General features: G+C 38.9%; 1 pseudogene; it reads right to left on the bottom strand.

Annotated features, from left to right (window-relative positions):
- Positions 1–1,184: 1,184 nt before the first annotated feature.
- Positions 1,185–26,907, bottom strand: LOC140875010 (probable cinnamyl alcohol dehydrogenase 6; annotated as a pseudogene).
- Between the last annotated feature and the right edge of the window lie 1,026 nt (positions 26,908–27,933).

Genomic DNA, 27,933 nt, shown 5'->3' with positions numbered 1-27,933 from the left:
AAACCAAACATAACACACTTTATCATTATTCATAACAAATCCTCTTCTATCATTTTTCTAATCATTTATTTAATAATCATTCAATAATCTCATCATTTGAACCAAACGTTGCCTTAGGAAATTAAATTTGATAAGGTTGCTTCGTTTCTGTTACATGTGTCTATCTATCCGTTAGATTAATATTATTGGAGATAATTAACCCTATTCCATCATCTCGTGTTTTGAAACCGATATTTTATTGGATACATGATTGATAATATATAATTAATAATGATTTGAGTTCAAACCTAATTAAGAGAACTCAATATACATTTTATTGGTATGTGAGATGAGATAATTGAATGATTAATAAGTTGATTGATAAGTGGTTGATAAAGAAGGATTGTAGCATATTGTGTTTGGTGTGATTTTTAAAAATGAGATAAGTTAGTAATTATTTAATTTGTGACCAAAATACCCTTGCATAAAACCCTAATATATAATATCATAACTCAAACGCACCTACCTACTGCAAAAATTAAAGATCGGATAAATTGATTAATTTGTGGAGAATATCTCTCATTCACCGGCGATCGAAACCTAAGAATTTCTGAGGCGTAGATTTTTTTTTTTTGTTTTTTCAACTATAGAGAACAAATTATATCTATAAGATCGAAACCTACTATGCGAACTCATTGAAGGAACGTAGGTCATCTGGAGAATAAAAGATTTTGTGAATGACTATCTCCTGTCTGCAAAATGTTTCGTCGGCTAATTTTTAATTTGGGACAATGATTTGCTGTGAAATGCGTTCAACGAGAAAAAAATGGATGAATGATCTTGATTTGTGAAGAGGTGATTCAATGGTCCTCGACAACGAAAGGAGAGGGATGAATGGAAAGTTTAGTGGTGAGCCTCTTGGTTTTTTATTATTTAATACAATGAAGGGCATTTTTTGATTTTTTTCTTCCCAATCCCTAGTACTGTAGATTTTATAATTTAATCAAACGGAAAATGAACGGAAAAGATGTCCTACATGAACAGTGTTTTAGTCCATCATTTTCCCAATCCAAATGCCTTGAAAATGAGTCAAACATGGGACAATTAAACAATCTTGGTTTAATCAAGCTTATCAAACAGTGCCATAAAATATTACAATTATAATCAGGATCTTCAATCCGAATTATATAAAGTATGAACGACTTTGAAAATACGAAAAGTTACGAAACTCGAATAACAAGAAGTTCACATAATAAGCCATAAAATTCTTTCTAAAGCTTCGAAGATTCGTCAGCTATATCGATCACGAAACGATACTTAACATCATTATTCGCGAGCCGAGTCAACGCTTCGTTGATTTTTTGGTTGGTTACAACCTCAATGTCACATGTTATGTTGTGCTTGGCACATAAATCCATCATCTCTTGTGTTTCTTTAATGCTTCCTATCAAGCTGCCTTTCACCACTCTTTTCCCTACCCAAAAAAAAAAAAAAAACCAAATCAAAAATAAAAAATAAAAATAAAAAATCTTTACACAAGTAAAAGTTGGGGGATAAGAACAATAACTTGTTTGGGAAGCTTACCAAAAATCAATGGGATAGATGGAAGATCAATGGGCTTATCCGGTGCACCCACAATCACCAGAGTCCCGTTCACTTTCAATAACTCCAAAATTGGTCCAAGGGAGTGTGTGGCTGATATTGTGTCCAAAATAAAATCTAGGGTCCTTTTCTTGTCCTGTCCAAAATATAGAGATGTGAAAACGAACCGTAAAATGTGTACACAAAATTTAAAAGAAAAAAATTATTCAGCAGAGGTAATATTCTAGATTACTCCCAACTATGCAAGATTATTTTTGCCTTGCAATCGATCTCTAAACCAACCGAATAAGGTAAAATAGGCCAACATACAAGACTAAAAATTAAAAATTAATATATATGCGCGTACGGGAACGAACCAGCATTTGTTTAGGATTGGTCCTGAGAATGAAGTCATCAGCACCTAGTTCTCCTTGGCCTTTGTTTCCTTGGAGGGAAATGTGCTAATGACAGTGACATGATGGCCAAAAGCCTTTGCAAATTTGACAGCAACATGGCCAAGCCCACCAAGTCCAGCTATGCCTACTCTTTTCCCACTCGACTCCACCAAGTTATTGTCTTTCAAAGGACAATACATAGAGTCGTCAATTTGGGTTAGGCCTGTCGGGTCGGCCCGACCCGCCACATAATTTAAGTGGGTTGGGTTGAAATTTTTTCAACCCAATAAAAGGTGGGCCTAGATAGGCCAACCCGCCTAGGCCCGTGACCCGCGCGGGTTGGCCCGCGGGCCTGGAGAATTAATAATTTATTTTTATTTTTATTGTAATATATGTATTTTTTTAATAAAAGTTGTGAATTTTTTTTGTATTAATTACTTTATATAAAATTTACACATATGAAATCAATAATTAAAATTTTTATTAATATGTTTCTATTAATATTTATTTATGAAATGATATTTATAATTAATTATAATATTATTTATTTATTTTTATTTGTCATGAGCCAACCCGCGGGTCGGCCCGCCTAACCCGCAACCCTCATTGGGTTGGGTTGGGTTGAGAATTTCCAGCCCGCTAGGATGGTGGGTCGGCCCGCCATCAACCCGACAAAAGGTGGGTTTTTGGTGGGCCGGCCCGCCCCGCCATGGATTGGCCTGTTTGACAGCTCTAACAATACACGGTGATTCCAGCACACAAAAGGGGCGCCGCAGCATCCATCGGCAAGCCCTCCGGCACTCGTACCACGTATCTTCGTATACATAGACATCGCGTAGCTAAATTAAAATTGAATCATCGGACACATATTCGAGTAAACGTCTCAGTCAGAAATTAACCTGTGATCTACGACAAGAAACTCGGAGTAGCCTCCATAAGTGATGGAGCCATCCCAAAAAATGCCATTGTATGTGGACTGAACTTGGTCGCAGTAATTCTCTTGTTCTTCCTTGCAACACTCGCATTCCAGGCACGTATCAGTCAAGAAACCCACTCCCGCTCGATCTCCCACCTTGAAATTGGTCACGTTGCTCCCCACTTTGGTTATAATCCCAGTAATTTCATGCCTGATTTTATCAACCATATATTATTATTAGTACACATTACATTAATTAAAAAAATGTTACTTTAATTTGATGAGTTGAACATAAAAAAATTACCCGGGAACAACAGGGTACATGGTAATGCCCCAGTCGTTCTTGATATAGTGGATATCGGTGTGACATATTCCACAATAAAGAACCTTGATGGTGACGTCATTAATCCCGTTTTCTCTAAGCAGTTTATATAAATGGTAAGTTTTTAATCTAATTTATGCATGAGCATGCGATTGTTCCCTATCGATCGATTATAAAATTGTAAATGTTGGTCTTTGGCCCAACTAATTCTTTTTTCCCAGCCCAATTAATAAGGCCCTTGTTTATAGCGTTCCCCAAAACCTAATCGGCAGATTGATCGAGAGAGAAAGAGTGTGAGATCGAGAGAGGGAGAGCTTGAGCAGCCGCAGAAAGAACTTGTGTGTTCTTGGCTCTCTTCGTGAGTGTTCCATCTTCCTCTCAGGTGACCTTGTGTCCTTCGTTTTCTCCTTGAGCCTTGTGTTGCTCTGTGTGAGTCTCTCACTCGTTCCTCCCTGATGTCGTTGGGTGTTCTCCTACTGTGTAGGGGGTTCAAGCGTGAACAGCAGGGTCGTGGGAATCCTTGTGTGCCTTGCCTTGGCTTGCTGGTTTATTGAGAGAGACGGTTCTAGTTATCTGAGCCCGAGCTCGCTGATTTCTTACCATTTATTTTTCTGTTAGTTCCTTTGGTTTCCTTTCTTGTCTGTTTTCTGCTGCTGGCTTTGGTTTGTAATTGTGCAGGTGATATTTACATAGAGGATGGATAATCGGCTCAAGCTCAAGGTGGATACCTAACAGTGGTATCAGAGCCACTGGTCCACTGCCGAGTCGCTGTCGCTGCCGCTGCCTGGAATAGCCTGGAAAGCAGCTCACGTCGCCGCTGAACATCAGCCAAGCTGCTTGGACTTTCGATGCCGCTGGACAGTAGTCGCGCCGCCTTGGACAGCCCGCTTCCCTTTGTCGCCTTTGGGTGTCGTTTTGGTTCGTGGGATCGAAACTCTTACTTAGAGTTTCGCTCTGGTAAATTGGCTTGAACCTCTTTTATCTCATTTGTAGTAGCCGCTGGCCACAGTTTAGGTACTGGGATTACGTGCTGGTAGAAACCTAGGAATTTCGTGCTTACTTGTTGCTTCCGTTGTGTTTGCTGAAATCTCTGTGCTTTACTGCCTTTCTGCATGAAAATTTGGTGGTCCTGTTTCTGTGTGAAAAAATGTCATTCACTGGTTTTAATCTTGAACCTTTTAATGGGAAAACGGATTTCTCAATTTGGCAGCAGAAGATGAAAGGAATTTTAATACAACAAAAAGTTTTCAAAGCAATAGATTTGTCGTATCCTGCTGCCGAAATGGCTGAGAAAAAAGCTGAAATGGATGAATTTGCTTACTCCTCTATTACATTGAATTTATCTGATTCTGTGCTAAGAAAAGTGGGTAAACTGAAATCGGCCAAAGAACTTTGGGAAAAATTAGAAGAGCTCTATACGAAGACTTCACTGCCGAGTAAATTGTTTTTACTTGAAAAAAATTTTCCGTTTCAAACTCGATTTGAACAAGGACATTGATGAAAATATTGATGTGTTTACCAAACTAATTCAAGATATTAAGCAAACAAGAGATAAACACATTGATGATTACACACCTATTGTTCTCTTGAATGCTATTCCTGATTCTTACAGTGATGTTAAATCTGCTATTAAGTATGACAGAGATAATATAACATTAAAAATTGTTATGAATGGTCTTAAAAGCAAAGAGATCGATTTGAAAATGAATAGGGGTGGTAATAATTCTGGTGAGGCTATGTTTGTTAGGGGAAGGTCTAAAACTCGTTTTCAAAGACACTCAAACAACCATAACCAATATTCTATGAAAAATAGAGGTAAGAGTAAGCAAAGATCTCAATCGAGGCCTAAAAACAGAAAATGTTTTAATTGTGGTGAAACAAGTCATTACATTAAAGATTGTTCAAGGCCTAAACAAAAACAAAACCAGAATTACAAAAATCAGCATGCTGATATTGCTAATATGGCTTCTTCTAGTGAAAACATGGGTGATGTTTTCTGAAGTATGTGATGCGCCTACTGTGAATTCTGTGCATTCAAGTGCTTTGTGTGAAAATGAATGGCTTGCAGATTCTGCGTGCACTTTTCTCATGTCTCCATTCAAAAATCGGTTTTCTACTTATAAAGAAGTGTAGCATGGGTCTGTTTCTATGACTAATGAAAAGATGTGTCAAGTTTCTGGTCTTGGTGATTATGTTTGAAATTTGATTCAGGTTATGTGTTGACTTTGATAATTGTTAGCATGTTCCTGATTTATGTCATAATTTGATTTCCTGTGTTGCTTTGGAAGATGACGGTCTACAGGGTAGATGGGGTTATGGGGTAATGAAAATCTTGAAAGGTTCTTTGGTGATTTTCAAAGCTGAAAAATTGAGAAACTTGTATGTTTGCCATGCTGAACCTGAATCTTGTATGCAAAACTTTGTGAATGCTGTCTTGAGTGATAAAACTGATTTGTGGTACAAAAGACTAGGTCACATGAGTTCTAAAGGTTTAGAAATTTTGCATAAAGATGATTATTTTGGTACTGAAAAATTGTCTTGTGTGCCATTTTGTGATGCATGTGTTCTAGGCAAATAATCTAGAGTCAAGTTTCCACACTTCCCAAGTCCCAAACAATATGTCACTTCTGAAATTCTTGAATATTTGCATGCTGATGTTTGGGGTCCTGCTAGTGTGCCACGCATGGTGGAAATCAATATTTCTTATCTGTGATTGATGATTTTTCAAGGAAAGTTTGGGTGTTTTTATTGAAAAACAATCTGATGTGTTTGAAAAGTTTAAAAACTGGAAAACCTTGATCGAAAATCAAACTGGTAAGAAAATTAAAATTCTAAGAACCGATAATGGTCTTGAATTTTGTAACAAATTGTTTGACAACCTGTGTGCTGAATCTGGTATTCAAAGACACAGGACTGTTCCTTATACGCCTCAGCAAAATGGTGTTATTGAACGTATGAATAGAACTTTACTTGAAAGGGTGAGGTGTATGCTTGCATGTTCTGGACTTTCAAAAAAGTTCTGGGGTGAAGCTGTTTGTACAACAACTTATTTGATAAATAGACCCCCTTCTGTGCCTTTGAATGGTAAATGTCCAGAATTTGTATGGTCGGGTATGCAAACTGATTTGTCAAACTTGAAAGTTTTTGGTTGTTCTGCTTTTGTGCATCAGAACAAGATAAACTTGAACCTAGATCAGTAAAATGTGTTTTTCTTGGCTATCCTGATGGGGTTAAGGGTTATAGATTGTGGTTAAGGGATCAAGCTGGTTTTAAAGTGTTAATCAGTAGGGATGTTGTTTTTAATGAATCTGATTTTCCATGTTTATCTGCTCCCTTACCCATTCCCCAAGCTGCCACTGTTCCAAACAAGGTGGAGCATTTGCCTGGTCCAAGTCTTGTTTCTGAAAATGTGCAAACTGTGCCTTTTGTGGATGAAGTGTTTGATAATCTGTCTGATAATGCTAATAATGATTCTGATATGCATGAGAAAACTAGTGAAAATGTGCATGAAAATGACTTGAATGATTATCAATTAGCTAGAGATAGATCTAGAAGGAATATTAGGCCTCCACAACACTTTGATAACTTTCACATGACTTCTTATGCATTCAGTGTATTTGAATATATTGATAATGTTGAACCTAAGTCGTATGACGAAGCTTTAAAATCTGAAAATTATGAGAAATGGTTAAATGCGATGAAAGAAGAAATTAATTCTTTGCATGTTAACAATACTTGGATTCTTCTGCTTAAACCTGAAAATTGTTCTTTTGTGGATTGTAAGTGGTTGTTTAAGGTCAAGAATGAGTGTGAATATGTCAGATTTAAAGCTAGGTTAGTAGCTAAGGGTTTTACTAAAAAAGAAGGGATAGATTATACCGAAATATTTTCTCCTGTTGTGATATTTACTACTGTGAGAATTATGCTTGCCCTTGTTGCTCAATTTGATTGGGAGTTAAAACAATTAGATGTTAAAACAGGTTTTTTACATGGTGAACTAAATGAGAAAATTTTTATGAGGCAACCTGAAGGCTTTGTGAACTCTAAGTATCCTGATCATGTTTGTTTGCTCAAGAAATCTTTGTATGGCTTGAAGCAATCTCCTAGACAATGGAATAAAAAGTTTGATGAATGCATGCTCTCTTTGGGTTTTACTAGAAGTAATTATGACCATTTCTTGTATTTCAAACATAATGCTAAAGTTCCAGTTTTCTTGCTTATCTATGTGGATGATATGCTATTGATTAGTTCTTGTGTGAAAACTGTTGAGCATGTCAAAAATTGCTTGAGTGCTAAATTTGATATGAAATTCCTAGGAGATGCTAAAGGGATTCTTGGCATGAATATTTATAGGGATAGAAAGCGGTCTATCATTTTATTGAATCAGAATACTTATGTTAAGAAAGTTTTGTGTAAATTTTCCATGTCAAATGCCAAACCTGTTAATGTGCCTCTAGCTGGTCATTTTGTTCTAAGTAAAGAGCAATCTCCTAAAACTGAACATGATATTAAATGCATGAAGAATATGCCTTATTCTAATGTTATTGGTTCTGTCATGTATTTAATGGTTAGCACAAGGCCTGACATTGCATATTCTGTGAGTTTCTTGAGTCGGTACATGTCTGATCCTGGAGTTTCCCATTGGGAAGCTCTCAAATTTCTGTTGAGATATTTGAATGGCTCTGTGAATCATGGTTTAAAATTTTCCAGATCTGAAAATGGTGTTAAATTGGTAGGATATGTGGATTCTAACTATGCGAATGATAGGAACAATAGAAAATCTATAACTTCTTATGTGTTTACATTGTGTGGTGCTTGTATTAGCTGGAAATCTCAATTAAAACACATTGTAGCCATTTTGACCACTGAATCTGAGTATGTAGCTGTCACTGAAGCATTAAAAGAAGCTATTAGGTTAAAAGGTCTCATTTTGAAATTGGTTTTTCTTGAAGGTGAAGTTGTTGTATTTTCTGATAGTCAATCTGTCATCCAACTGTGTAAGAATCTTGTTTTTCATGATAGAACTAAACATATTGATGTTAGATTCCACTACATTCATGATGTGGTTGCTAAAGGTATTGTCTATCTTGAAAAGATTCCGTCTGAATTTAATCCTGCTGATATGGGAACTAAGTGTTTATCTGCTGAAAAATTTAAATCGTGTTGGAAAATTTTAAACTTTGATACTTCCGACTGATACTGACTTTGTGTTTTTGTTGTGGGCGATGATGATAACTGTAGGCGACTCTCCAAAATCAGTGAACCGGCGTTGGGCCAAAAGGTGAAAATTTGTTGGGCTTTGGCCCAACTAATTCTTTTTTCCCAGCTGATAAGTGCATTTTATGCACTTAATTTATATATGATTTGGCTTGGCTTTTGTGATGTATCGAGTTGATATTATGCGTATTTGTTGTTGTTTTTGTGAGTTGCAAGGATTTGGAGAAAAGTAGCAAGAAGAAGTGGAAGGATGCATTATGAAGTATCAACTTCAGAAACTTACTGGGAATTATTGACACATCAAAATCCAATCTCTACCGTTCATAATAATTTTTAAGATGTTTTGAAGCTGCTGTCAAAATTTTATCTCAATCCGACGGTTAGTTAGGGTGATATGATTTTTTGAAAATTGTCACGCGTTGCAGAATTGGACATGCGAGAGCAGGGCGCGCCCGCGCCATCCCTGGACGCGAAAAAAAGTGTAAATTCGAGGCTCAGGCGGGCCCTCGCCACTCTATTGTGCGCTCGCGCCGCTCTGTGCGAGAAATTGGCAGATTTTTGCAACTTAAAACTCTCGATTTGTTGGGCTTTCTTTGACGGGCTTCGAGGACATATAAAAGAGATTTCAACACAACATAAAAGGGAGAGAGCCGCCTGACAACACAACACAAATTGAGAGAGCTTGATCGTGACAATTGGAAAAGAAAAATCTGTGCATCAACGTGAAGAATTTGAAGAACAAAGGAGAAGATCGTCGACCGGACACGACGTTGAATATTCGGATTTGTTTTCTTCCTTTCGAATTTGTTATCATTGAATTGATGTCTAGACTTTTGAATATGACTGGTGTTTATCTATTTTTGATCATGAACTAAATTTTCATAGTCTAGGGGTTTGATGTAGCCTGGTTGAGACGCTTTTACGAATTGTTAATTTTATTGGATTGAATTCTCCTAAATTAATTGTTTTTCTAGCTTTGATTGTTTTTCCAATTACTTGATCACTAATTGAATTGTTATACTTATTTGAAATCATTGCTCGGAAGAGGGGATTTTGAATAGGATCATTAGAAATTACACTGTTAATTGTTTATATAGCTCGGGAGAGTGTATAACGTTAACGGAGCTTTATGAAGAACATCATTTTACACATATCACTAAGACTAGATTTTTAATAGGGATATTGGAATTGAATCTTAGTTGATACACATTATTTGTTGCTCGGGAGAGGGAAATAATATAATTAAGTGTTCTTGGCTATTAATTGAATGAAATTCATGAAAATAATTTAATTAGGAGTAGTTTTTGTCGAAACCAGATGAAATCAAAACCTTTAGACCATTTTTCTCTCATTAATATTATTCGGAAGTTGTGTGTGAGTTTTTCTAAAAGTTCTGAATTTTATTTTAAGTTGAAATCCTAACTCTTTGTTTGATTTTCTAGATAAAGTTTAGACTATTTTAATTACAAGCACTGATTATTTTCAATTTACTCCCTGTGGGATCGACACTTGATTCATTCACTATATTAAAACTTGACACTCGTACGCTTGCGAGCAATTTTCACAACAAGTTTTTGGCGTCGTTGCCGGGGAGTAAATTTTGATTATTTTTTAGTCTTGTTACCAATTAGTCTAGATTTTAATTTAGAGTTTTTTATTTTATTTTAAGTTACTAATTAATTTCTTCTTATTTTTAATTGTAGTCTAAAAGACGATCTCAAAATGCGAATTCTCTACTGTTTGATCCGGAGATCGAGCGCATTGCACGTGCTTTAAGAAGAATTAGAAGAGAAGAATTAAGGAACATGGCTGAAGAAGAAGCACAACAAGCTCCTCTGGTGCCAATTAGAGACCACTTCAGACCGACGATCCATGCTCACTATTCTGAAATCGCTCGAGGGACCATTAACGCCAACAATTTTGAACTGAAGCCGGCGTTAATCAACATGGTGCAATCAAACCAATTCAATGGAAGCACTACAGCTGATCCTCACCTGCACCTGTGGACCTTCTTAGAAATAACCGATACGGTAAAAATAAATGGTGTGTCTGAGGATATTATTCGCTTACGCTTGTTTCCATTTTCTCTCAGGGATCAAGCCAAAAGTTGGTTGCAATCGCTGCCGCTAGGAAGCATCACTACTTGGGAGGGGATGGCAGAAAAATTTCTTGCGAAATATTTTCCACCTGCCAAATCCACCCAACTGAAGATAGAAATCAGCACATTTAGGCAGATGGATTCTGAACAGCTATACTAGGCATGGGAAAGGTACAAAGAATTACTTAGACGTTGTCCTAACCGCAATTTTGCAGATTAGGAATATATCGAGTGGTTTTACAACGGACTGAATGCGCCTACGAGGATGAATGTGGATTCTGCGGCTTGAGGTACTATTTTTGCAAAGGACCATGTAAAGGCCTACGAGATGCTGGAACAGATGACGGTCAATAGCTTTCAATGGTCATCTGAGCGTATGGGAGTAAAGAAGCCAGCTGGAGTGTATGCAGTGGATCCTCTCACATCCATCACCGCTCAATTATCTGCACTAACTACACAGGTAGCTTCTTTGAATAAGATTAATATTGCAGATTCAACTGGAGTTGAAGGATCACATACCCAAGAGGAAGTTAATTATATCAATCTTAATGGCTACCTAGCTTATGGAGCTTACAGAGGTAATCCTGTTCCCAATACTTATCACCCTAGTTTGTGGAATAATGAAAATTTTTCATATGCTAACAATACAAATAATGGTTATGGTAAGCCTTCTTTGGAGGACGTTGTTAGTACCTTTGTGCAGGAATCAGGTAAGAGAATGGCGAGAACTGAGTCTCACCTTGACAGCTTGGAGACGTACATGGCCAACATGGGTACTGTATTGCAATCCATGGAGACTAGCATTTGGAAGTTGGCGAACGCACTGAAAGATAATAATCGCGGCCAATTCCCAAGCAATACTGAGTTGAATCCCATAGAACAGTGTAAGGCCATCGAGTTGAGGAGTGGCAAAGAAGTTGGAGTCCAAATCCCTATTGTTGCGGAGAAGAAATTTGAGGAAAAAGTCGAGGAGAAAGAGAAGGAGCCTGAACCTGACTCGAAACCAATGTACAAGCCTCCACCTCCTACCCACAGAGGTTCAAGAAGAAAGTTTTAGATGAGCAATTCTCCAAATTCTTGGAGATTTTTAAGAAACTTCATATCAACATTCCCTTTGCTGATGCTTTGGAGAAAATGCCGAATTATGCTAAATTCTTGAAGGAAGTGATGTCAAAGAAGCGGAAGTTGGAAGAGTTTGAGACGGTGAATTTGACTGAGAAGTGCAGTTCTATCCTGCAAAAGAAGCTACCACAAAAATTAAAGGATCCAGGGAGTTCTACGATTTCTTGCATTATTGTTTTTCTAATTTTAATAAAGCACTTTGTGATTTAGGAGCTAGCATTAACTTAATGTCTTTATCTGTTTTCAGGAGCTTAGGACTTGGCGAGGTGAAGCCCACAACAATCATGTTGCAGCTAGCTGATAGATCTATCACATATCCGCTTGGAATCATTGAGGATGTTCTGGTAAAAATAGATAAATTTATTTTTTCTGCGGATTTTGTAGTGTTAGATATGGAGAAGGACGAAAATTTGCCATTGATTTTGGGGCGACCATTCTTGGCTACTGCTGACGCCAAGATAGAGGTTAGAAAAGGTGTGTTGACGATGGGTGTAGACGGTGAGAAAGTTACTTTTAATGTGTTCAAGGAAGCTGAAAATCCATCCACGGAGAAGGTGTTCCTCATTGAACAATCAAGAAGATGGAGAGCTGCTATGAAGTCGAGAGAAAAGTAGAATTGCGAAGAGAGAATGATCCGAAGGTTCCAAAGAAGAAGAAGAAAAAAAAATCAAAGTTTAAGAGGATCGTTGAGTATGTTTGGAGGGTAAATGAAAAGGGAAAAACCTCCAACAAGACTGAACCGGGCTAGAACCAGAGTATAGTCGGGCTATGGACTATAAACTAAGCGTTTCTTGGGAGGCAACCCAAGCTTTTTTTTTATTTATTTGCTTTATTTTTATTTGTTAATTTTAGTTGTTTTTGTTTTTTTTTATCATGAGAAAACTAGACATCAATAATGATTTTGAATTGTGTAGGTGAAAAAGTTTAGGAGCCAACCCTGATGAAGAGTTTTGAGTGATTAAGATGGTGCCGAGTACTTACGCTCGGTGCCCAAGGTATGTGTCCTTGTTTTGATTTACTACTGTATATTGAGGACAATACACAATTTAAGTTTGGGGGGATGTGTGAAATTTGAAAATTTTCATGAGTTAGATTGAGTTGAAGACATAATATGTAATTGTGATTTGCCTATGATGAAAATAATTTTTTGTGCTGAAAAGTTCATGTTAGCGCTATTTAATCTTGAGTTTTCACTTACATGCACGAATTCCAAGATTTTTTATACTCCTAGCAATTAGAGAAATTATGTGGATTTGTGATGTGGATTAGAGGATTTGATTCTTAACTCTTGTGATTTTTACTTGAAACTCAGGTAGATTTTTAAGAGCACAGAAGTGATTTAGGCATTTTTGAATTTGTTGAGACTTTTTAGCCATTATTCATTTGTTAGTAATATAAATCATGAAAAATCCTAAACAAATTGAGTAGCTAAAAAGTTCAAAGAAAAGTAATGGCAAAGAAAGTAAGGTGAGAGGAGGCCTTGAAAAGAAAAAAAATGGATTGAAATTCTAGTCCAAATACAAGGCAAAGAGATGGAGATGTATGGAGTAGAAGAAAGCCAAGACTAATGTCTGGCAACGCAAATAAAAAATTTTAGCTACTCATAATCCTGCAAAAATTGAAAAATATACATTCCCTTTGCTTGAATCCCGAGTCTTTGATTACCATTGATACATATCTGGACACAGATCTCCTGCTGATTATACTTGAGCCTAAAATTTAACCGAAAAAGTCCTTTTGATCTGTGTAAATAAAATTTGAACTTGGTTGATAGTATTTTGAAACTTGAGAGTTGAGTTAATGAATTTATGAAGCTTACGGATTGCATGATTTTATCGAAAGTTGGGTGGGTAGATGAGATTGGCAAAATCACACACACACGAGAACTCTTGAGAAAATTAGCCTACATGTTTATTTAATCTTGGAATGTAAAAATTCGGAGGTCGACTATATTGCTCATTATTGTTTTGCTCGGAATTAACAAAAGTCTAAGTTTGGGGGAATTTGATAAGTGCATTTTATGCACTTAATTTATATATGATTTGGCTTGGCTTTTGTGATGTATTGAGTGGATATTATGCGTATTTGTTTTTGTTTTTGTGAGTTGCAAGGATTTGGAGAAAAGTAGCAAGAAGAAGTGGAAGGATGCATTATAGAGTATCAAATTCAGAAAATGTAGCACCGAGCTTTTAAAATTTGAATATCATGCCTAAAAATTATTTTCAGTAATTATATTTTTAATTTCTTGAAGTTAATTGTTTAAGTTTCAGTTAAAGATAGCATTGCTTGACTTATTTGAATTAAATGCCTTGAATTGTTTAGTTAGTGAGTTTCTATCCCGGCAGGCGACGATGGTGGGCTTCGGTGGTATATTTTCAAGACTTTCATTTTTTAAGATTTTAAGTTAGAGGAAAAAGGGGATTTTGGCCAAAAATGTGAATTTTGAACTTTTAAGGGGTCAAAAAGCAATTTTATCATTTTCTTAGATTATTTCCTAAACTTTTCATAGAATAGGATTTTATTAAATCCGGGCTAGTGTAATTTCAATTAAAATGTTTAGAGTTAAAGTTTTCAACTTAGAAGTTTTTTTTAAAGGTGCAAAAGTTTTGAGGTAAAAAGTTGTGATAGTACAAAAGCACTTTTACAAGTCCTTTAGCACCTTTATAGTACAAGATACATACACACACACACACAAAACACTACACTCTTATATATATATATATATATATCTTGTACACAACACAATAGAAACCCTAGCCCCCATTTTAAACACAAGAGCCGCTCCCTTCCCCTTGTTGGATTTCTCCCATGGCCGCCCCTCTCTTCCACCTCTAGCCGCCGACGCCGCCGTCCACCGCCGCCTACCTCGCCGGAGAAGCTTCCCAAGGAGCTTAGCTTGAAGTTTCAGCTCCCCTTCCCTCTTTTATTTCGGTTTTTGGTTGATATTTGGTAGAGGCAAGTATAAATTGTTCTTGGGCTTTCATTCAAGCAATATCTATCCCCACCCTTAAGTTTCTTTTGCAAAATTTTGAAATGCATGATGTATATGTATGTAGGGTTCGGTTTTTGCATGATTTAGTGGAGGTAGGGCTGTTTTTTTTTAAGTATTGCATTTGAGTTGTGTTTATGTGATTAAATGATGAATTTAGAAGCTATGGCATGGATTTTTATGATTGGGTTTGCATAATTTCGAAAATTCAGAAGTGAGGTGCCCTAAATTTTGAAGTTTTGCATGTGTAAGGGCTGGAATTGAAATGATGTTGAGGCATTTAATTGATTTGCATGAGTCTTGATTGATTACCCAATATTTTGAGGCTTTTGATGCTTAAAATTTGAAGTTTTCAAAATATGAGGTGAAAGTGTGGTTGGGTGTTGTCCAAGTGCTTGGAAAAAGTCCTAAGTGATGTTATTTGAGGTGTATTGATGTTTGGTATGGAGAAAAGTTGAGGAAAGAGGGTAATGGGATTGAATTTTTGAGTTAGAGGTAAGTTGGGTGTTGTTGAGTGTGCAGGGCAGTACTGTTCACGGGGCAGGGCAGGTCTTGGCTGAGGTCTGGGCAGTTTTAGGGCTGTACCATAGTAAAGTTCATGATGTTGTGGTCGTGTCGGTATAAAATGGGCTTATTTCGGATAAGTTTGGACCAAGTTATGAGTCTTTTAAGTTGGAGGTGTAGGTGCAGATTTTTCTTTGTAAAAAGGGGCTGTCCAATTTTCTTGTCTTGTCAATTAGCTCGTTTGATCATTTGATGTTACCACCTATTCCTAGGGGTAATTTGAAGTGTTTGTTAAGTGTCGGTTCAAGCGGGACTGGTTTTGGTTAAGGCATGACAAAGTTTAGGGTCTTACGGTTTTCTTGCTTGGGCTAAGTCAAGTTTGAGGGAAATTGTTGAGTGAAGTGTTTCTTTTGTCTTAGGGGCAGCCACTCATCCACCTTACACCCACATTTTTGAGTTGAGTCTCATGTCTTAAAGGTTGCCTATTCGTGTGCATATGACATGTTCTTGAGTTTCATAAAGTGAAAGGAAGTTTTCTTGTTTTGCATGCTATAAAGAGGTGTGAGTCGAGTCTTAATGAATGAAAAGGAAAAGAAAGTAAATGTTTTTGAATGAAGTGATTTGTTTGTGACAAAGAGGGGTGTTGCTAGGCCGGGGGATGCCTCGGTCTACTCACCAAGAGGTTATAGAGGTTTAGGTAGGGAGCAAGAGACATCTTGTTTATCCTTGCCACAGAGGGCAATGTGGGATCGGGAGTAATCTCGGTCTCCTTGCCACAGAGGGGCAATGTGGGATCGGGAGTTATCTCGGTCTCCTTGCCACAGAGGGGTTAAGTTCGTCGGGAGAAATCTCGTCGTCTTGCCGGTATAGTGCACTGCAGCCATGATCATGATCGAAACAGAGGGTCACAAATCAAGGAACTGATTTCTATGAGGAAAAAGAAAAGGAAAAGAAAAGTTTTAAAGTTAAAGTTTCATTATTTCAGTTGACTCGTCTTACGTTGATGTCAGTCAGTCATGCATGAGGTTAAGTAAAGTATGAGGCTGATGTTAAGAAAGTTGAAAGTCTTTTATAGCGTGAGTTCATCAGTGCATGTTTTCTATACCTTCTAGTTTCATGCATATTACAGTTAAATTTGAGCTATTGCATCATGTATTTTAAACCCTTGTTATTACACTGTTTATACTTGTTGAGTCTTTAGACTCACTATGCTTGAATGTTTGCAGGTGAGGAGACTGTTGTTGAGATGGAGGGGCATGATCTACTGGGATGAGGCCATCGGCGGTGCAAGGCCCAGTGACCGTTGCTTCTTTATGTTTACGTTTTTCCGCACATTACTCTGTTATGTAATAATAAAGAGTTATTTGAGTACTTTCAGTATTTATAGCCAGGATGTGCATTTCCTGTGCTACAGTTGATGAATTTGTAGTATGTCTACACCTATGCATGTTTATGATTATTGCGAACTTTTAAATGCCTTAGTTTACTTTATGCTGTAACCGGGAGGTGGTTACTAGGATTGCATGTTTATGATTAGCGCACTTGAGTTTTTAAGTCAGTTTTTCTTTCCTTATTTGAATTGTTGACTGGGTTAAGATGGCTTGTTTGCTTTGCAAATAAGTCATGGCAAAATTTTTTAAAAATCCGCAAATTTTCATTTAAATTATTTTTAGTCTAGTAGTTAGGGTCGTTTCAGTTGGTATCAGAGCACGGTCTTGGTTTGGGCTGAGCTTACTGCCGGTTGCTGAAACTCAGGGGATCTCGCCTCAAAGTCTGTAAGATTTAAGTTTAATGTCTCTATCTGTTTAAGTTTTCATGTATTAGTTTCTTGAGTTATTGAGAAATTTAAATTTGAAGTAAAAATATTTTCTAAGGCATGAAATTTGAATGTTGGATTTTCTCAATGCGTTTAGATGGCTCGTCGTCGTGATCAGCGTGCAGTTACGCCTCCACCGCCGCCTCCTCCACCGCCGCCGCCTTTACCACCGCCGTAGGTGGATGTAGGAGGACAGGTGCTAGCGGGATTGGCCCGCATTCTCGAGCGTCATGTGGATGCTCCTAGAGCTGGAGTGGGTACTGTTTATGAGCAATTCCGGAAGATGAATCCGAAGGACTTCGCTGGCACCACTGATCCGTTGATAGCGGAGGGTTGGATCCGTTCTCTGGAGGTGATCTTTCGCTATATGCAGCTGGGAGATCCAGATAGAGTGAGGTGTGCTGTGTTTCTCCTCCAGGATGATGCCGCCCTCTGGTGGGAGGGAATGGAGAAGATTGTGAACCCAGCTACTCTACCTTGGACTGAGTTCAAGAAGCTGCTCTTTGAGAAGTATTTTACTACTGATGTGAGAGCCCGTTTGAAGACGGAGTTTATGAGCTTGAGACAGGGAGATTTGTCGGTGGCACAGTTTGTGGTGAAGTTCGAGAGGGGCTGCCATTTTGTGCCTTTGATTGGAGATGACGAGAAGGAGAAGCTGGAGCACTTTCTTGTGGGGCTTCGACCCGCCATCCGTAGGGATGTACTTATGGCGGAGCCAGCTGATTATGCTTCAGCGCTGAGGCGTGCCTTGAGGTCCGAGCAGACACTGAGAGATATTAGCACGGAGGCGCATGGCAAGAGGCCCTTCCCTCATCAGGGCCACTCTCAGCAGCAGCAGCACGGCAAGAAGCCGTATCATGGACCACCGAGACAGCAGGGACAGCAGGCACCACAGCGGCGTCAGACCCAAAAACAGGCTCCTCCCAATGCTGGGGAGAAGCCTATTTGCCAGGTTTGCCACCGCCCGCACTTTGGGAGATGTTTGAAGGATGCTGGAGTTTGCTTCAAGTGCAAGAAGCCAGGCCATATCTCTACCCATTGTCCAGAGCTGAGGAGGCCCGTGCAGGGCAGAGTGTTCGTGATGGAGGCCGAGCAGGCCGACCCAGACACTACTCTTCTCACAGGTAATATCTTAACTTTTGGGTTAGAGCAGTTAAAGAATTGTTGATGCATGCGACTCTAAGTCTTTGCTTGTTTGAGGTTTTACTCTAGTAACTTGTTGCATGTCTTAGGACCTTTGACTGTTTAGCATGTATAGTATCTTGTTTGAGAATTGTTGAATTAGAATGAGCCTAAGTAGAACTCGTGGTTTTAACTTCAACCTTTTCGTCGTTGTAACTGCTGCTTTGCAGGTAGGATTGTTGTGGCAGGAGTAGCGACGAGAGCCTTATTAGACTCAGGGGCTACCCATTCCTTTATATCGAAGTCTTTTGCCCTTGAGAGGGGCATTCAGAGCGAGGAATTGGAGGTCGGATTCTCAGTTACTATCCCCTCAGGGGAAGAGCTATCCACCAGGAGCTTGGTGAGAGATCTTGTATTGTTTTTGCAGGGTCAGTCAGTGGTAGCAGACCTCATAGTGCTACCTTTGCCAGAGTTTGACCTGATTCTTAGGATGGATTGGATGACGAAGAATGCGGTGATGATAGACTTCCAGCAGAGATCAGTGCTAGTCAGGCCTAAGAGCGAGGAACCGTTTTGGTTCGAGGCTGCTAAGAGCTTGAGGAAGACTCGAGTTATTTCTACCATGCAAGCTCAGAGGCTTGTACTTAGTGGGTGCGAGTCATTTCTAGCCAGTTTATCTTTGACAGAGCTGCCAGAGCGACCAGTTATTTCTGATGTGGCTGTCGTCAGGGAGTTTGAGGATGTGTTCCCTAGCGATGTTGTGGGAATTCCGCCCGATAGAGAAGTGGAGTTCTCTATAGATTTGATTCCCGGTACTGTGCCTATCTCCAAGGCACCGTACAGATTGGCTCCTACCGAAATGAAGGAGTTAAAAGAACAGATTCAAGAGTTGCTTGACAAGGGATTCATACGCCCTAGTTTCTCCCCATGGGGCGCACCAGTTCTCTTCGTTAAGAAGAAGGATGGTAGTCTAAGATTGTGCATAGACTACCGAGGTTTGAACGGAGTGACTGTGAAGAACAAGTACCCATTACCTAGGATCGAGGACCTCTTCGATCAATTGCAAGGTGCATCCGTCTTTTCGAAGATTGATCTTTGTTCAGGTTATCACCAATTGAAGGTGAAGGAGTCAGATGTGTCGAAGACAGCTTTTAGGACTCGTTACGGTCATTACGAGTTCCTTGTGATGTCGTTTGGGATGACGAACGCGCCCGCGGTTTTCATGGATCTTATGAACCGCGTGTTTCAGCCTTACTTGGACCGCTTTGTCATTGTTTTCATCGATGACATCCTCATTTATTCGAAGGATAGAGTGGAGCATGAACAGCATTTGAGGACCGTTCTTGAGGTGCTTCGAGAGCACAAGTTGTTGGCCAAGTTTGATAAGTGTGAATTCTGGTTGGAGAAAGTTGCTTTCTTGGGTCATATTATTTCTAAGAGCGGTGTGGAAGTAGACCCTTCAAAGGTTCAAGCAGTGAAGGAGTGGTCTATACCGAGGAGCGCGTCTGAGATTCGCAGTTTTCTTGGATTAGCCGGATATTACCGAAAATTTATCAAGGGTTTTTCCTCCATTGCTGTGCCTATGACAGCGTTGACTAAGAAGAACGCCAAGTTTGTTTGGAGTGCCGAGTGTCAAAAGAGCTTTGATACTTTGAAGGAAGCTCTTACGACAGCGCCAGTGTTGACCATGCCATCCGGGCAAGGTGATTTTGTGGTGTATACTGATGCTTCCAAGTTGGGATTGGGAGCAGTTCTGATGCAGCGAAACAGAGTTATTGCCTATGCTTCTAGGCAATTGAAGGAGCACGAGAAGAACTACCCTACTCATGACTTAGAGTTGGCAGCGGTAGTGTTTGCTCTTAAGATTTGGAGACACTATCTTTACGGAGAGAAGAGTCAGATCTTCACAGACCACAAAAGCCTCAAGTACTTCTTCATCCAAAAGGAGTTGAATATGAGGCAGCGTAGGTGGTTAGAGTTGGTGAAGGACTATGACTGCAATATTAGCTACCACCCTGGTAAAGCTAATGTGGTTGCAGATGCTTTGAGCAGGAAGACTGCAGTGATTACCTCCTTGTCATTGTCTAGACCGTTGCATGTTGAGATACAGAGGTATGGTCTAGAGTTTTATGCAAGTGGTAGAGCTCCCAGATTGTCTTCACTAAGTGTGCAGACTACACTTTTTGATCGTATCCGTGCAGCGCAGTCAGTTGATGAGTAGATCAGGAAGTGGAGACAGAGAGATGAGGAGAAAGGCAGTGGTTTGTATGCTGTGGTAGATGGGATTGTGAGGTACAGAGGTAGATTTTGGGTTCCCGCAGGTGATTCTCTGCGAGTTACTATCATGGCAGAGGCACATACATCGTCGTACTCAATCCACCCCGGTAGTACGAAGATGTATCGGGATCTTCAGCAGCTTTATTGGTGGCCAGGCATGAAGCGTGACATTGCTCGTTTTGTGTCCGAGTGTCTGACATGCCAGCAGGTCAAGGCGGAGCATCAGAGACCTGCCGGATTGCTTAAGCCTCTCCCTATTCCGGAGTGGAAATGGGAGAATATCACCATGGACTTCGTTGTGGGATTTCCGAGGACAGTGAGAGGTTCGAATGCTATTTAGGTTATTGTAGACCGTCTCACTAAGTCAGCGCACTTTTTACCGGTGAAGATGACTTTCACGATGACTCAGTTAGCGGAGTTGTATATCCGGGAGATAGTCAGACTACATGGTATTCCAGTCTCCATAGTGTCTAAAAGAGATCCACGGTTTACTTCGTCTTTTTGGAAGAGTCTTCATTCCGCATTGGGTACGAAGCTACTTTTTAGCACCGCCTTCCACCCGCAGACCGATGGCCAGTCGGAGAGGGTGATTCAGATTTTGGAGGACCTTTTGAGGGCTTGTGCTATTGACTTTCAAGATAGTTGGGAGTCGAGACTACCACTAGTGGAATTTGCGTATAATAACAGTTTTCTATTGGCATGGCTCCCTACGAGGCACTTTATGGGAGGAAGTGTAGATCTCCAGTGTTGTGGGATGAGATAGGTGAGAGATCAGACTTTGGTCCGGAGATTGTTCAGTTGACCACCGAGGTAGTAGCTAAGATCCGTGATAGGATGAGGACTGCACAGAGTAGGCAGAAGAGCTACGCAGATCACAGGAGGAGAGATTTGGAGTTTTCTGTAGGTGATCATGTCTTTATCCGTATTGCACCCATGAAGGGTGTGATGAGGTTTGGGAAGAAAGGAAAGTTATCTCCGAGGTTTGTAGGACCATTTGAGATTCTTGATAGAGTGGGGACGTTAGCTTATCGAGTAGCTTTGCCGCCTAATCTGGCAGGAGTGCACAACGTCTTCCACATGTCCATGCTGAGGAAGTATATCTCAATTCCTTCTCATGTGCTGAGTTATGAGTCTTTGCAGCTTTCACCGCACATGACCTACGAGGAGAGGCCAGACAGGATCTTGGAGAGGCAAGAGAGGAGACTCCGTAACAAGTCTATTCCGATGGTTAGAGTGAGATGGTTGAACCATTCGGAGGCTGAAGCTACGTGGGAGTCAGAGTCAGAGATCAGGAGTCGCTATCCGGAGCTTTTTGGTAAGTTTTAATTTCGAGGACGAAATTCCTTATTAGGGAGGGAGGAATTGTAGCACCAAGAGCCTTTAAAATTTGAATATCATGCCTAAAAATTATTTTCAGTATTTATATTTTTAATTTCTTGAAGTTAATTGTTTAAGTTTCAGTTAAAGATAGCATTGCTTGACTTATTTGAATTAAACGCCTTGAATTGTTTAGTTAGTGAGTTTCTATCCCGGCAGGCGACGATGGTGGGCTTCGGTGGTATATTTTCAAGACTTTCGTTTTTTAAGATTTTAAGTTAGAGGAAAAAGGGGATTTTGGCCAAAAATGTGAATTTTGAACTTTTAAGGGGTCAAAAAGCAATTTTATCATTTTCTTGGATTATTTCTTAAACTTTTCATAGAATAGGATTTTATTAAATCCGGGCTAGTGTAATTTCAATTAAAATTTTTAGAGTTAAAGTTTTCAACTTAGAAGTTTTTTTTAAATGTGCAAAAGTTTTGAGGTAAAAAGTTGTGATAGTACAAAAGCACTTTTACAAGTCCTTTAGCACCTTTATAGTACAAGATACATACACACACACACAAAACACTACACTCTTATATATATATATATCTTGTACACAACACAATAGAAACCCTAGCCCCCATTTTAAACACAAGAGCCGCCCCCTTCCCCTTGTTGGATTTCTCTCATGGCCGCCCCTCTCTTCCACCTCCAGCCGCCGACGCCGCCGTCCACCGCCGCCTACCTCGCCGGAGAAGCTTTCCAAGGAGCTTAGCTTGAAGTTTCAGCTCCCCTTCCCTCTTTTATTTTGGTTTTTGGTTGATATTTGGTAGAGGCAAGTATAAATTGTTCTTGGGCTTTCATTCAAGCAATATCTATCCCCACCCTTAAGTTTCTTTTGCAAAATTTCGAAATGCATGATGTATATGTATGTAGGGTTCGGTTTTTGCATGATTTAGTGGAGGTAGGGCTGTTTTTTTTTTTTAAGTATTGCATTTGAGTTGTGTTTATGTGATTAAATGATGAATTTAGAAGCTATGGCATGGATTTTTATGATTGGGTTTGCATAATTTCGAAAATTCAGAAGTGAGGTGCCCTAAATTTTGAAGTTTTGCATGTGTAAGGGCTGGAATTGAAATGATGTTGAGGCATTTAATTGATTTGCATGAGTCTTGATTGATACCCAATATTTTGAGGCTTTTGATGCTTAAAATTTGAAGTTTTCAAAATGTGAGGTGAAAGTGTGGTTGGGTGTTGTCCAAGTGCTTGGAAAAAGTCCTAAGTGATGTTATTTGAGGTGTATTGATGTTTGGTATGGAGAAAAGTTGAGGAAAGAGGGTAATGGGATTGAATTTTTGAGTTAGAGGTAAGTTGGGTGTTGTTGAGTGTGCAGGGCAGTACTGTTCATGGGGCAGGGCAGGTCTTGGCTGAGGTCTGGGCAGTGTTAGGGCTGTACCATAGTAAAGTTCATGATGTTGTGGTCGTGTCGGTATAAAATGGGCTTATTTCGGATAAGTTTGGACCAAGTTATGAGTCTTTTAAGTTGGAGGTGTAGGTGCAGATTTTTCTTTGTAAAAAGGGGCTGTCCAATTTTCTTGTCTTGTCAATTAGCTCGTTTGATCATTTGATGTTACCACCTATTCCTAGGGGTAATTTGAAGTGTTTGTTAAGTGTCGGTTCAAGCGGGACGGGTTTTGGTTAAGGCATGACAAAGTTTAGGGTCTTACGGTTCTCTTGCTTGGGCTAAGTCAAGTTTTTGAGGGAAATTGTTGAGTGAAGTGTTTCTTTTGTCTTAGGAGCAGCCACTCATCCACCTTACACCCACATTTTTTAGTTGAGTCTCATGTCTTAAAGGTTGCCTATTCGTGTGCATATGACATGTTCTTGAGTTTCATAAAGTGAAAGGAAGTTTTCTTGTTTTGCATGCTATAAAGAGGTGTGAGTCGAGTCTTAATGAATGAAAAGGAAAAGAAAGTAAATGTTTTTGAATGAAGTGATTTGTTTGTGACAAAGAGGGGTGTTGATAGGCCGGGGGATGTCTCGGTCTACTCACCAAGAGGTTATAGAGGTTTAGGTAGGGAGCAAGAGACATCTTGTTTATCCTTGCCACAGAGGGCAATGTGGGATCGGGAGTAATCTCGGTCTCCTTGCCACAGAGGGGCAATGTGGGATCGGGAGTTATCTCGGTCTCCTTGCCACAGAGGGGTTAAGTTCGTCGGGAGAAATCTCGTCGTCTTGCCGGCATAGTGCACTGCAGCCATGATCATGATCGAAACAGAGGGTCACAAATCAAGGAACTGATTTCTATGAGGAAAAAGAAAAGGAAAAGAAAAGTTTAAAAGTTAAAGTTTCATTATTTCAGTTGACTCGTCTTACGTTGATGTCAGTCAGTCATGCATGAGGTTAAGTAAAGTATGAGGTTGATGTTAAGAAAGTTGAAAGTCTTTTATAGCGTGAGTTCATCAGTGCATGTTTTCTATACCTTCTAGTTTCATGCATATTACAGTTAAAGTTGAGCTATTGCATCACGTATTTTAAACCCTTGTTATTACACTGTTTATACTTGTTGAGTCTTTAGACTCACTATACTTGAATGTTTGCAGGTGAGGAGACTGTTGTTGAGATGGAGGGGCATGATCTACTGGGATGAGGCCATCGGCGGTGCAAGGCCCAGTGACCGTTGCTTCTTTATGTTTATGTTTTTCCGCACATTACTCTGTTATGTAATAATAAAGAGTTATTTGAGTACTTTCAGTATTTATAACCAGGATGTGCATTCCCTGTGCTACAGTTGATGAATTTGTAGTATGTCTACACCTATGCATGTTTATGATTATTGCGAACTTTTAAATGCCTTAGTTTACTTTATGCTGTAGCCGGGAGGTGGTTACTAGGATTGCATGTTTATGATTAGCGCACTTGAGTTTTTAAGTCAGTTTTTCTTTTCTTATTTGAATTGTTGACTGGGTTAAGATGGCTTGTTTGCTTTGCAAACAAGTCATGGCAAAAATTTTTAAAAATCCGCAAATTTTCATTTAAATTATTTTTAGTCTAGTAGTTAGGGTCGTTTCAGAAAATTACTGGAAATTATTGACACATCAAAATCCGATCTTCACTGTTCATAATAAAGTTTAAGATGTTTTGAAGCTTCTGTCAAAATTTCAGCTCAATCCGACGGTTAGTTAGGAAGATATGATTTTTTAAAAATTGTCGCGCGTTTCAGAATTGGACATGCGAGAGCAGGGCGCGCCCGCGCTGTCCCTGGACGTGAAAAAAAGTGTAAATTCGAGGCTCAGGCACGCCCTCGCCACTCTATTGCGCGCCCGCGCCACTCTGTGCGAAAAATTGGCAGATTTTTGCAACTTTAAAACTCTCGATTTGTCGGGCTTTCTTTGACGGGCTTTGAATACATATAAAAGAGATTTCAACACAACATAAAAGGGAGAGAGCCGCCTGACAACACAACACAAATTGAGAGAGCTTGATCGTGACAATTGGAGAAGAAAATTATGTGCATCAACGTGAAGAATTTGAAGAACAAAGGAGAAGATCGTCGACCGAACACGGCGTCGAATATTCGGATTTGTTTTCTTCCTTTCGAATTTGTTATCATTGAATTGATGTCTAGACTTTTGAATATGACTGGTGTTTATCTATTTTTGATCATGAACTAAATTTTCGTAGTCTAGGGGTTTGATGTAGCCTGGTTGAGACGCTTTTACGAATTGTTAATTTTATTGGATTGAATTCTCCTAAATTAATTATTTTTCTAGCTTTGATTGTTTTTCCAATTACTTGATCACTAATTGAATTATTATACTTATTTCAAATCAATGCTCGGGAGAGGGGATTTTGAATAAGATCATTAGAAATTACACTGTTAATTGTTTATATAGCTCGGGAGAGTGTATAACGTTAACGGAGCTTTAGGAGAATATCGTTTTACATATATCACTAAGACTAGATTTTTAATAGGGATATTGGAATTGAATCTTAGTTGATACACATTATTTGTTGCTCAGGAGAGGGAAATAATATAATTAAGTGTTCTTGGCTATTAATTGAATGGAATTCAAGAAAATAATTTAATTAGGAGTAGTTGTTGTCGAAACCAGGTGAAATCAAAACCTTTAGACCATTTTTCTCTCATTAATATTATTCGGAAGTTGTGTGTGAGTTTTTCTAAAAGTTCTGAATTTTATTTTAAGTTGAAATCATAACTCTTTGTTTGATTTTCTAGATAAATTTTAGACTATTTTAATTACAAGCACTGATTATTTTCAATTTACTCCCTGTGGGATCGACACTTGATTCATTCACTATATTAAAACTTGACACTCGTACGCTTGCGAGCAATTTTCACAACACCAGCCCAATTAGTAAGGCCCTTGTTTATAGCCTTCCCCAAAACCTAATCGGCGGATTGATCGAGAGAGAGAGAGTGTGAGATCGAGAGATGGAGAGCTTGAGCAGCCGCAAAAAGAACTTGTGCCTTCGTGGCTTTATTCGTGAGCGTTCCATCTTCCACTCAGGTGACCTTGTGTCCTTCGTTTTCTCCTTGAGCCTTGTGTTGCTCTGTGTGAGTCTCTCTCTCGTTCCTCCCTGGTGTCGTTGGGTGTTCTCTTACTGTGTAGGGGGTTCAAGCATGAACAGCAGGGTCGTGGGAATCCTTGTGTGTCTTGCCTTGGCTTGCTGGTTTATTGAGAGAGACGGTTCTAGTTATCTGAGCCCGAGCTCGCTGATTTCTTCCCATTTATTTTTCTGTTTGTTCCTTTGGTTTTCTTTCTTGTCTATTTTCTGCTACTGGCTTTGGTTTGTAATTGTGCAGGTGATAGGTACATAGAGGATGGCTAATCGGCTCAAGCTCAAGGTGGATACCTAACAGTAAATATGATGAATTCCCAGATTACCACTAATTATTGGACAATGTACATGAAGCTGAACTCCGATTTTATATTTTACGATTTCAAGATCTCGAGAAAGCAGACGATCATATTCAGGTAGTGTTTGGGAAAGTTTCTAATCCAGTCACGTTGTTTGATAAAATTATGATACCTGCGTTTGAAGGTGTAAGGAACTACGTTGCCAGAGGAATCAAGCGCGGCCCAACCGAAGACAGTTTGCGTGTGATTTGGAGTTGTTCGGGCCATATATGGAAGTGATCAAAGGATTCAAAGCTCTGAGTTTTGGATCATAAAATGGAGAATAAACGAGGAAGCTAACCAACCTTTTTATAATGCTGTCTGTGTGGGAGCGTACGTTTGTTTTAACTAGAAAATTTTTTACGTGCCTAGGATGTAGAAAAAATTCGATTAAAAGAAAACTAGTTAATTCAATAAATGGAAGTGTGATGCTACACAATACATTTGAAATTATTTTACTATATTTGAATATGAATATATATGTTTAATTATTTATTTAACCAATATTTTAATATTTTCATTATCAGTAATATATATATATATATATATATGTGAATATCATTCAATTAAATAAAATTTATTTTAAGTACAATTTTTTATTATATTTCAATATTTCCATAAATACTTCATATTTTTTTATTGTAATAAAGGTAAGATGTGAAAGAAATATTAATTGAATAATATATGATATAATCTATTTATTTACTTAACTTACACATGTAGGAGGAAGTGTAGAAGATGATTACAATTGTCCAAACACTGCCTAAGAGGACTCTCACGATGCTGCTACGCTATTTCCTATCCAAAGACCTAATAAATTAATTTCCAACAAACCGTGAAATCATTTCTGAAATGGAATTGTGTGACCATTGTCGATAATATAACATGCAAAGAACCGTTCATTTTTTAAGTTGATTAGGAAGTGTGTTAGGATAATATCAGTTTCGAACTTGATTTGCCCACACAATTTGGTTAGGATAATATCAGTTTCGAACTTGATTTGACCAAAAAATTAGAACAAGAAACGGAAATATAATTAATTAAGTTGATTCCTAACACACAACTCAATGTCTACCGGGAAGTTCGACCCTACCCCATGGGTATTATCCCATGGGTAGGTGACACTCACTAATTGTTTCAAATCATGTGGACCACACTCAATTATGTGGGGTCCATATGATTTGAACCAATAAAATGCTTCCACCTATTCCATGGGCTAATACCCATGGGGTAGGGTCGAACTTCCCATGTCTACCTAATTTAATCGAATCAACGTCAAAAATGAACAGAATTATTAATATCAATGTTCTAAAAGCGCTAGACGGTAGTCGGGCGGCGACCCACCATCTAGCGCCTAGCCGACTAGGCAG

Source organism: Henckelia pumila, chromosome 1 (genome assembly GCF_033568475.1).
Source record: "Henckelia pumila isolate YLH828 chromosome 1, ASM3356847v2, whole genome shotgun sequence".
Lineage (NCBI taxonomy): Eukaryota > Viridiplantae > Streptophyta > Magnoliopsida > Lamiales > Gesneriaceae > Henckelia > Henckelia pumila.
The sequence above is the reverse complement of the archived record's forward strand: the minus strand, read 5'-3'. Positions and strand labels throughout refer to the sequence as shown.